The sequence below is a fragment of the Coptis chinensis genome, chromosome 6 (assembly GCF_015680905.1).
Source record: "Coptis chinensis isolate HL-2020 chromosome 6, ASM1568090v1, whole genome shotgun sequence".
Lineage (NCBI taxonomy): Eukaryota > Viridiplantae > Streptophyta > Magnoliopsida > Ranunculales > Ranunculaceae > Coptis > Coptis chinensis.
The window spans coordinates 36,076,394-36,087,197 of record NC_141461.1 but is presented as its reverse complement, the minus strand read 5'-3'; positions in this window follow the sequence as shown (position 1 = coordinate 36,087,197).

Here is a 10,804-nt window from a genome sequence, read left to right as displayed (position 1 = left end):
AATTAATAGAAAATTGGGAATTTGATGCAAATGTATTGAACTAACCGAAAAGAATAATTAACGATAAATCAGAAACCTGGATGCAAACCGCATTGAACTGATCTCAAAAAATAAATAACGGAATTGAAAATTTGATGCAACCGCATTGAACTAACCTTAAAATATAAATAACTAAAAAATAAAAACTAGATGCAAATGCATTAAACTAACCTCAAAACATAGTTGGGTTATATGTTGTGGGAATGTCTCGATAAGTATAGTTTTGCATTTAAAATAATGTTTATCTTATCTCTCAAGTAGCTTCAATATATATGAACTTCGCCTTATTAGGCAATCTCACAAAACTTCAATCAAACTTCTATTATTAAACAAAAAAAAATGAAGTTGAAGGATTTTATCAAAGGTGAGTTATTTTTTTTTTAATGAAGAGTGAGGTTTTCATGTTATAAGAAATTTGGTTGAGTGATCAATATAATATTAATATATAATAGTTATGCATATTTGCAAATATTTTTTAGAATAATTAATATAACAACACCCGTTCGTAGATAATCTTTGAAGATTCCACATAGTGAGTCATGCATAATTTAAATAATAATTAACGAGAAATCGAAAACTGGATAATTTTCGATGATCCCACATAGTAAATTAAGCATAATTTACTTTTTATGCCATGTTTGCAAGGACACTACAAATGGATCAGTAGAAGTTGGTATTACATACCACATTGGATAATTATAAGGAAATCGGAAACTGGATTCAAATACATAACTGAGCTCAAGGAGTAATTAACGGGAAATCATAAACTTTATGCAAATTGCATTAAACTAACGACAGATAGTAACTAACGGAAAATTAGAAATTGAATGCAAATCCTTGAAAAATATTTAACTGAAAATCGGAAACGGTATGCAAATACATCAAACAAACTTCAAATAATAATGAATGGAAAACTGAAAACTGGATACAAATCCATTGAACTTAACTCAAAAAATAATTAACATAAAATCAAAAATCGAATGTAACTGCATTGAACTAACCTCATAGAATAATTGGTGGGAAATCGAAAACTAATTGCAAATGCATTGAAATAACCCCAAAGAATAGTTAACGGGAAATCAGAAACCAAATATAATTATATCGAACTAACCTCAAAACATAAATAATCATAAACTAGATGCAGATGTATTAAACTAACCTTAAAGAGTTATTAACGAGAAATCGGAAACTGGATCCAAATGCAATGAACTAATCTTAAAGACTAATTAATTAAACATTAAAAAATGGATGAAACTATACTGAACTAACCTAAATGAATAATTAACGGAAAATTATAAATTTGATGTAACTGCATTGAACTAACCTCAAAAAATAATTAACAGGAAATCATAAACTTGATGCAAATGCATTGAACTAACCTCAAAGAACAATTAACATAAAATCGAAAATTATATGTAACTGCATTGAACTAACCTCAAAGAATAATTAACGGAAAACCAAAAACTGGATGCAATTGCATTAAACTAAAATTAGATATTAACTAATGGAAAATCAAAAATTGGATGCAAATGCATTGAAATAACATAAAAAAATGGTTAACTAGAAATCGGAAGTCGGATGTAACTGCATCGCATTGACCTCAAAGCATAAATATCAACTTTTTTAGCCTTCTCATATGAGTAATTACAAGTAATTAGGAACCCAAAACGAAAGTGAGTTTATACAAACAGACTCTTACATGTATGCAAACTGTATAGAAATTGTAAACTATCGAACTAACCTAGAAAAACAATTAACGGAAAATCAAAAACTGGATGCAAATATATTGAACTAACCTCAAAGAGTAATTAACGGGAGATTGGAACCTAGATGCAAATGCAATGAACTAATCTCAAAGACTAATTAACGAAACATCGAAAACTGGATGCAACTGTACGTACTGAATTAACCTTAATGAATAACTAACGGGAAATCATAAAGTGGATGTAATTGCACTGAACTAACCTCAAATAATAATTAATGGGAAATCGAAAACTTGATGAAACTGCATTGTACTAACCTCAAAGAATAATTAATGAGAAATTAGAAATGGGATGCAACGTACTACATTAAACTAACCTTAAAGAATAATTAATGGAAAATCAGAAACTTGATGCAAATGCATTGAACTAATAACTCGAAAACATATTTGTATTTTATGTATGGGGAATAAATGTCTCGACAAATATAGTTTTGCATTTTAAGTAGTGTTTATTATAATTCTTTTATTGTGATTGGGAATACCTTTGCTATTCAAGTAGCTTCAATATTATCTTCGCCACATTAGACATTCTCACAAAACTTCAATCAAACTTCTATTATTAAACCTAACAATAAAAAAAAAAAAATCAATAGTTTTATCAAGGTTTGGTGCTTCCTTTTATAGAGAGTGGTGCAAGAAATTTAAATGAGTAATTAATATAATTTTCATATCTCATAACTATGCATAGTTGCTAATATTTTTAGAATAATTTAATATAACGACACCCGCTTCAGAGGACACGCATATGATAAATCTTTTCAAGTGGGAGTAGTGTATTCTTTGAGGATATAGAAACAATCAATCTGTTTTAGTGATTTGTATACATTAGTACGTAAGCCGAACGGTGATGATTTACCGCTAAATCACCATAAATATAATCAAACTATTATACAAGCTAGATCGAGTTTAAAATAATTCTATTTGAAAATTACAGATTAATATTCTAAACCACAAAGTGAATAGGCTATCTCAATTTGATCCCTTAGTTTTCAAGTACTTATGCACCATAATCGTTGCTCATTAACGTATTTCGGTTTATTTTCAATAAAAATATATTCTGATTCAAAAATTTGCCGCTAAATCACCATAAATATAAGAAAACTATTATAAAAGTTAGATCGAGTTTAATATAATTCTATTTGAAAATTATGGATTAATATCCTAAACCACAAAGTGAATGGGCTATCTCAATTTGATCAATTAGTTTCCAAGTACTTATACACCATAATCGTTGCTCATTAACGTATTTCGGTTTATTTTTAATAAAAATATATTCTGATTCGAAAATTTGCCGCTAAATCACCATAAATATAATAAAACTATTATATAAGCTAGATCGAGTTTAAGATAATTCTATTTGAAAATTACATATTAATATCCTAAACCACAAAGTGAAGAGGCTATCTCAATTTGATTCCTTAATTAGTTTCCAAATACTTATGCACCATAATCGTTGGTTATTAACATATTTCGGTTTATTTTAAATAAAAATATATTATGTTTCGAAAATTTGTGTGAGATATTTTGTAAAGCATTTTCAGCACACAAAATATTTAATAGATCCCGGGCGTATGTCCGGGTCCAAAATCTAGTATCCTTAGATATATATTATAGCTCAATCCTCTTGGCTCTATTTTTAGAGCCTTTAGAGAGTGTCCACGTCATACAACTAATTACTAAAATTTATTAGAGTGAAAAACCGGAAGTTTCAAAAACTTTTGACGAAAAAATAGGAGAGCAAAAGATAAAAAAGCGCAAGATCAGTGATCGGTGCTTTCATCTTAGGAAACCCTCATACATAAATGTCTTTTACCTTTCCTTCCCTCAACCGCATGCAATTTTGTATTACTCTCAACGAACAAGCAAAGGAGGATTTCTTATAACCGGGGCTTCCACCGGGTTTCGATCATCGCTTTCAAGGGTAATAACTTTACCATCTACTAACGCCTTTGTTACAATTTTCTATCGAAGGTTATATATCTTAATTCAAATCGATTTCACTTAAGATCTCTGTTTTGTAACTTATTGGTCATGAATCCAGCTTCGCATCAATTTCAAATTCCTCACAATAGATTTCATTCGATGAGGATATATTTCGTGGAGTCATCTGGAGATTTGTTGCAAGTCAGAAGGATATTGGACAGTAAGGGCTCAACTTACTTCATTGCTGAGTTAAGAGGTTATTCTCTATGTTGGAGTTACTACAAAGATTTCAGTTTGTGAGGACGACACCCAAGATCCATCTGTTCACCCCCGGGGAGTTTTGATAGCAACTCGAGAAGGCATACTTACACTTTTGGACTGCTTTTTAGAAGCCAAGTCGCTCAAGGCACTTCAGAATGTAAGTGTTAATGTCTTACCATGGTCATCCTATCAGACACATGTCGTTTGAGTTATGGTCATCCTCATTTTTTGACATTTTTATGTTTGATTCAGGTATTCAACGGTGCGTGTGAGGGAACGCTTAACGTGAACTCCGCTTCTATCCCGATGCCCGTGGTGGGGTGGTCGGGGATGGATAAGCCAAGGAGCGACTAACTACGGCAGAGAGGGCATGGAACCGAGAAAGTTGTGCTTTGCATACTTGCCAGACTTTGTATGCAAGAAGGTATTTGGGAATACCCATCCGACCGGTGTTGATCCAAATATACTGACCGCTTATTCGACAACATGATTTCGAAAGTAACGAATCTGGTCTAAGCATCGGGATGATATTGGTTTTGATCAGCTCAGAAGGTATACTATATTTAATTGTTGTGTGTTTTTTAGATTGAATTAATTGGATTGGATATTGGAATTAATTTTCTGATATTGTGATGTAGTTAAACCCAAATTCAAATTCTTCATTAATGATTCTAACAGTTGGAGAACAACTTCTTTTTCAACTCCAAATCAGCGATCGTTGTTGTTACTGTACTTATGAGTTTGATTTGATATATAATTGATTCAAGTAAGTAAGTTTGAATTCTGAAAGGCTTTCGTGGCATGTATTAGAAAGATCTATGTGAGTGAGTATTTGAAGATTAGTTTGGCGTCAGGGAAAATGATTGTTTTCTGTTTCGTTGATTATCTGGTAAAAAATAAGTGACAATGTGGGAGCACATAAAGAATAGAGCTTATGATATGATGGTACTGATTTTGAGTAGTTCAGACTATGTATGATCTAATTGAAGTCCTCCGATTGTTTGTGTAGCTTTCATTGTTAAGTGAGTTCACACTTAGTAGGAATTATTAACTTCAAAGGAAATTACGACCGAGTATGTTCGAAAGTTTAACAACTTGGTTATGTGCGATAAGTCGATAAGCCTATAACTACAAAGTGTTGATGGTTAGCATGTTATTTTTCGCCAAAGTTTAATGATCCACGGCTTACTTACTGAATGTGAAAAATAAACGAAGGGAAACATCATCAATTTTAAAGATTGATAAGCAGACGTTATTGAGCAAGCTAGGAAGAATTTGTATTGCTCTAGATGTAATGGGTTGCTTTGCTTGAAGGTTTTTCACAAATTGTTATGTATGGAAAGTCTCAAAGAACTTGAAGGCGGGCATGTGGCTAATGGAAGAATGCCAAGTGTGAGTAGTGAAAGTGATGTTGGAGTTACTACAAAGATTTCGGTTGTGTAGGACGACGACCAAGATCCATTTGTTCACCCCTCGGGAGGTTTGATAGCAACTTCGAGAAGGCATACTTACAGTTTTGACCGCTTTTTAGAAGCCAAGTCGCCAAGGCACTCCAGAATGTAAGTGTTAATGTCTTACCCTGGTCATCCTATATCGGACACATGTCGCCCGAAAGTTATGTTCATCCTCATTTTTGACATTTTTATGTTTGATTCGTATTTCAATCTGCACGTGTGAGGGAACGCGAACGTGAACCGCTCTATCCTGATGTCTGTGGTGGGGGTGGTCGGGGATGGATATATAAGGCGGGAAAAAAGAGGCGGGGGATTGTGGAAGAAGGAAGTGAAAGGGGAATGGGTTGGTCTCACCCGCACATTAGTTTCAAGATGTTTTGAATCGATAAAAGGGTATGTAGATATCATAATTTTATCATCTGGGTATCAATCATCTGGTCATTTAGCTACTTGGGATTCTTCAAATATCAAGAAAGCCATTCGGTGGGGCCTCTTTTTTGAAAATGTAAGCACACCCTTATCTTTTATTAATGCATTGGTTTATGTGAATACAAGATTTTTAGTTGCAATAGGTGTAAAAAATTGAACTTTAGGTTTTATTCTTCTTTTTTGATACTCAATTCATTACATCTTTTACGGTTTTACAAATAATTGTTTACTACTACTCACTTCACATTGTCTCTTATCATTGCATTGTTATCCGATGTAAGCAACCGCAACGGACTTATCTTTACTCTTTCTTAATAGTGTGTTATGTTTGTAAACAAGATGTAGGTGTTCGATCGCCGAGAAGCTCATATGATTACCAAGGCTCCGAGAGGAACTTGATGCGGCTTTTTACCGAAATGAAATCCGTTCCTTCTTTCCCCCCGGCATCATTTCAGTTACAGCGTTGATTGTGGATCTTCATTTATGATCTTTCTAAACCTTTGCTGATTCTACTTCTTACTCGAACACCGTGGTCCGGACGGACCTATCATCTCGCAACTCTTGCTAAAAAGCAAGAGACTATGTTGTAAGACATATAATTCATACCTTGCCACCTGCGAGATGCTCATCTGAATTCTCTCTTGGCTGCAATTGTTGAGATGGATCTTGATGACCTCCGGAGCACAGAATATGATTGTCTTAATGTATACCTTGAAAAGCTACTGTTCCAGACATTAAGATGAAGGTGACTGATTTCAATGTATTGTCACGTGATCTATAGACCCATTATCCAGTCTATAGATAATGGGGTATTTAAAAATTGAACTTTAGGTTTTATTCTTCTTTTTGATACTCAATTCATTACATCTTTTACGGTTTTACAAATAATTGTTTACTACTACTCACTTCTGTTGTCTCTTATCATTGCATTGTTATCCGATGTAAGCAACTGCAACGGACTTATCTTTACTCTTTCTTAATAGTGTGTTATGTTTGTAAACAAGATGTAGGTGTTCAATCGCCTGAGAAGCTCATATGATTACCAAGGCTCAGTAGAGGAACTTGATGCGGCTTTATGAAATGAAATCCGTTCCTTCTTTTCCCAGTTATGGCATCATTTCAGATTCAGGCGTTGATTGTGGATCTTCATTTATGATCTTTCTAAACCTTTGCTGATTCTACTTCTTACTCTGGAACACCAGGGTCTGACGGACCTATCATCTGCAACTCTTGCTAAAGCAAGAGACTATGTTGTAAGACATATAATTCATACCTTGCCACTGCGAGATGCTCATCTGAATTCTCTCTTGGCTGCAATTGTTGAGATGGATCTTGATGACCTCCGGAGCACAGAATATGATTGTCTTAATGTATACCTTGAAAAGCTACTGTTCCAGACATTAAGATGAAGGTGACTGATTTCAATGTATTGTCACGTGATCTATAGACCCATTATCCAGTCTATAGATAATGGGGTATTTATGACTCAGCAGTTTGAGCTGTTGATGGTGATGGTGATGGTGATGATGATGGAGATGGGGCCCTTATTGCTATTCCGGAATGTGACTCTCTCTTTGCTGATCTCTGTATAAGTTCATCACCTATGTGTGCCAAAGAAGTAGTTACAGGTTCTTACCGAAACAGGGCTTTATTGCCATCCCTGCTTACATGGGAAGGTTTGAACCGGGAAGAAAGTCATAACTGACCTTGAGCATGTAATGTAACTTAAGTGTGATTGTACTTTATTTGCATTGCTTTTGTTTTACCCATTTCAAAGTTGGTCTTGAAAAACAGTTAATGGTGAGCTGATGTGTAATAGAGACAAAATAAGTGGTAGTTAAGACACAAGATTTCGTAGTAAAGAGACCTTTATTAAATCAAGAAATTCGAATTTGCCAATATAATAGAGAAGGTGTTCTGATTAAATTTCTCCAGCTCTCATCTCTGCTTCTATAAATAGCCATTTAAATTTCTCACAACACAATGACACATAGCACCTTCATTTGTCCAACTACATCAGCATTGCCAATTACAAAGCCTTCATTAACATCGAACTTTGTAGAGAGTGCTCTAATGCACCTACTCATATGTCGCACCATTTCATGCGGATCTGGAAAATACACAATTTATTAGACTACACAAGAAATTGGAGTCTCAACTAAAAAAATGGTGAAATTTAAATCAAGGAGGCACGAGAAGTGTACCCAATCATGACAAGCAACCAGAAAATGATCAGCTCCACCCGCCTACTTTCCAAAGAACTCGAAAGAAGGTACATGAAAATCCGTCTGTCCAAAGTTAAACTACATCTTTGTGACTCGAGAGGGTAGTCGACTTTTACAAATGAAATATTTGAATGCAAAATGTGACTCGCTTATAACCGCAAGTCCGTCATGGTTCAAGTTCAACCGAATGTTAACAAAACGAAATGCGATTAATGCGTCTTTGGCTGATCAATCAAAGCATGAAGTTGGGTTCGCACCAAATGTCTCTCGATGCACACACAATTAATGGCCAACCAGGTCCACTCTCAAGTTGTTCCTTAAAGGGATCTTCACAACCAGGTAATCAAAATACAAATAAGCATCCGGACTATTGGGTCGCGAGTTATGAAAAATTGGTGTAAGTTCGGCTGTTTTTCGAAGTTCTATTTTCCCTAACTCTCAAGTTTCAATCGATTGTAGGAGGGTTTTCTTTGCAAGTAGAGATCGGTAAAACATACATGCTTCAGATTATCAACGCCGCACTTAATGAAGAGCTCTTCTTTAAGATCGCCCGGACATAAATTAACAATGAGTTGAAGTAGGCGCAATCTACACTAAGCCCTTTCAAGACTCCACACCATATTAGTTACTCGGGTCGGACCACTAATGTTCTTCTTCTTATCGCTAATAGTGGTCCCGGCAAGTATTTGGTAACCGTCTCCCCTTTCATGGACTCTCCTATTGCTGTCGACAATGTGACAGCATACAGCCACAGCTCAATACTCCGGCACCCTTGCTACATCATCCCCAACCACCCTCACCAATCCCACTCCTCAAAATGCCACCCCGTTGCGACAAATTTCATGAACTTGCTCCGTAGCCTAAATTCAAAGAAATATCCCGCCAAAGTTCCCTCAACGTGGATCACTCCCTTTTCTTCGCAATTGGCCTTGGCATCAACCCCTGTTCTACATGTTCTAATGGGAGCAGAGTAGTGGCAAGTGTTAACAACATTAGCTTTATCATGCCAAAGACTTCGCTCCTGCAAGCACATTTCTTCAATATAAGTGGAGTGTTCACTGACGATTTCCCTGGAAAGCCGCCTATCTTATCAAAAACTTTTTTCAATGTCTATCCTTAAGCACCAAATTGCTTACCTTGGTTTCTGATTGGTTGAAGACGGGTCTTGCACCTTCCCTGTAGGTGTATACTTTAAGCATCTGTTCCATCAGTTCATAGGTCCTGCAAATATTTATCATCTTGAAGTCTTCAAGTAAAGAACTCTTCGCTGGGGTAATTTGATTATCGAAACAAAATTCCCTTAACCTTTGCTACGCACGGACTCTCTTATTGATTCTATTAGCCTAAGCGTCTTCGCTAACTCGCTCGCCTACTATAACCCCTACTCAATTGTATAGTAGGGTAGGCTAACTCACCGCCTTCTTCCGCTTTAGATGCGTGAATGGCGGTTCTCGACGAGGGAATCGTTTCGACTAGAATGAAACTTTTACATTCAAATTCTAACAATTATTTTTCTACAGGATGGGGTAGCTGCAACCTTACTCATTCCACTACAAATAGGCAGAGTCCCCGACCAGATTCATCTTTGCTTGCGCACCATAACCATAGGCTCTCTATGGTATGTGTATGCAATATACATATACTGATTCAACTGAATTTACGAAACTTTGGAGAAGGAACACATTCCAAAACCTAAGTGTTTCATCTCCGCGCCCAAAGGACAATGGTCCGAAAGAGGAAGATAGTTGAACATAAAAATCTTAAAGCCCCGAAAAAAAAATACAAAAAATGAGGTGAAGCTTGACTAAACCTCATCCAAGAAAAAAAGATATAAAGATAATGTAAAAGAAGGATAAGAGAAGGGTGAAAGAGTTACTAAATTACTTGACCATCAGGTGATATGGCAAGATAGAGAACTCTCAGACGATGGCGATAAGTGTCGCCAACCTAAATGGAGGATATATTAGTACAAGAAGTCGCATACAACATAAACTTTTAGTTGTTTCAAAAGCTCAAGGGACAAAAAATCGAGTACCTTTGACATAGTTGGATATCTCCAAACTATTATTTGATTTTGGGTGTAGCCATGGGTGCTGACAAGTTCATTGACATTCTTGGACCACACAAGATTGCATACCTAAAGGCGAAAGCCCCTTATAGCAATAGCAAACAGTTATCCCTGGGACTTCAACAGGCCTTACAAGCTCATAAAATGGCAATTCTTCACGCTTTTCTCGACAGGGGAAAGGCATTCTACGGCCCCCATCCCCGCTTTTCTAGCGAAAAGGAAATCCATTGACAACACGACTTCGATCTGCTCATCCTTATTCTTATGAATTAAAAGGGGCGATTCTCAGACGAGGGAATCATTCGGGCTAGAATGAAACTTTTTACATTCAAATTCTAACAATTATTTTGATTGGTATGAATTTGTTAGAAATTCCATTTTTTCCGTCAGTATAGCTTATTTCGGAATATTTGTAGCGTTTCTTTTATATGGTCCCGCTTATTCATATTTGAAGAATTTTAACTTAATCCATTTTTTTATTAAAATATGTCCTAGGAGAATTTTTTGGGACAAAAATACTAAATGTAATATGGTATGTGTATGCAATATACATATACAGTTCACTGAATTTACCTGAAACTTTGGAGAAGGGAACACATTCCAAAACCTAAGTGTTTCATCTCCGCTCAAAGGACAATGGTCC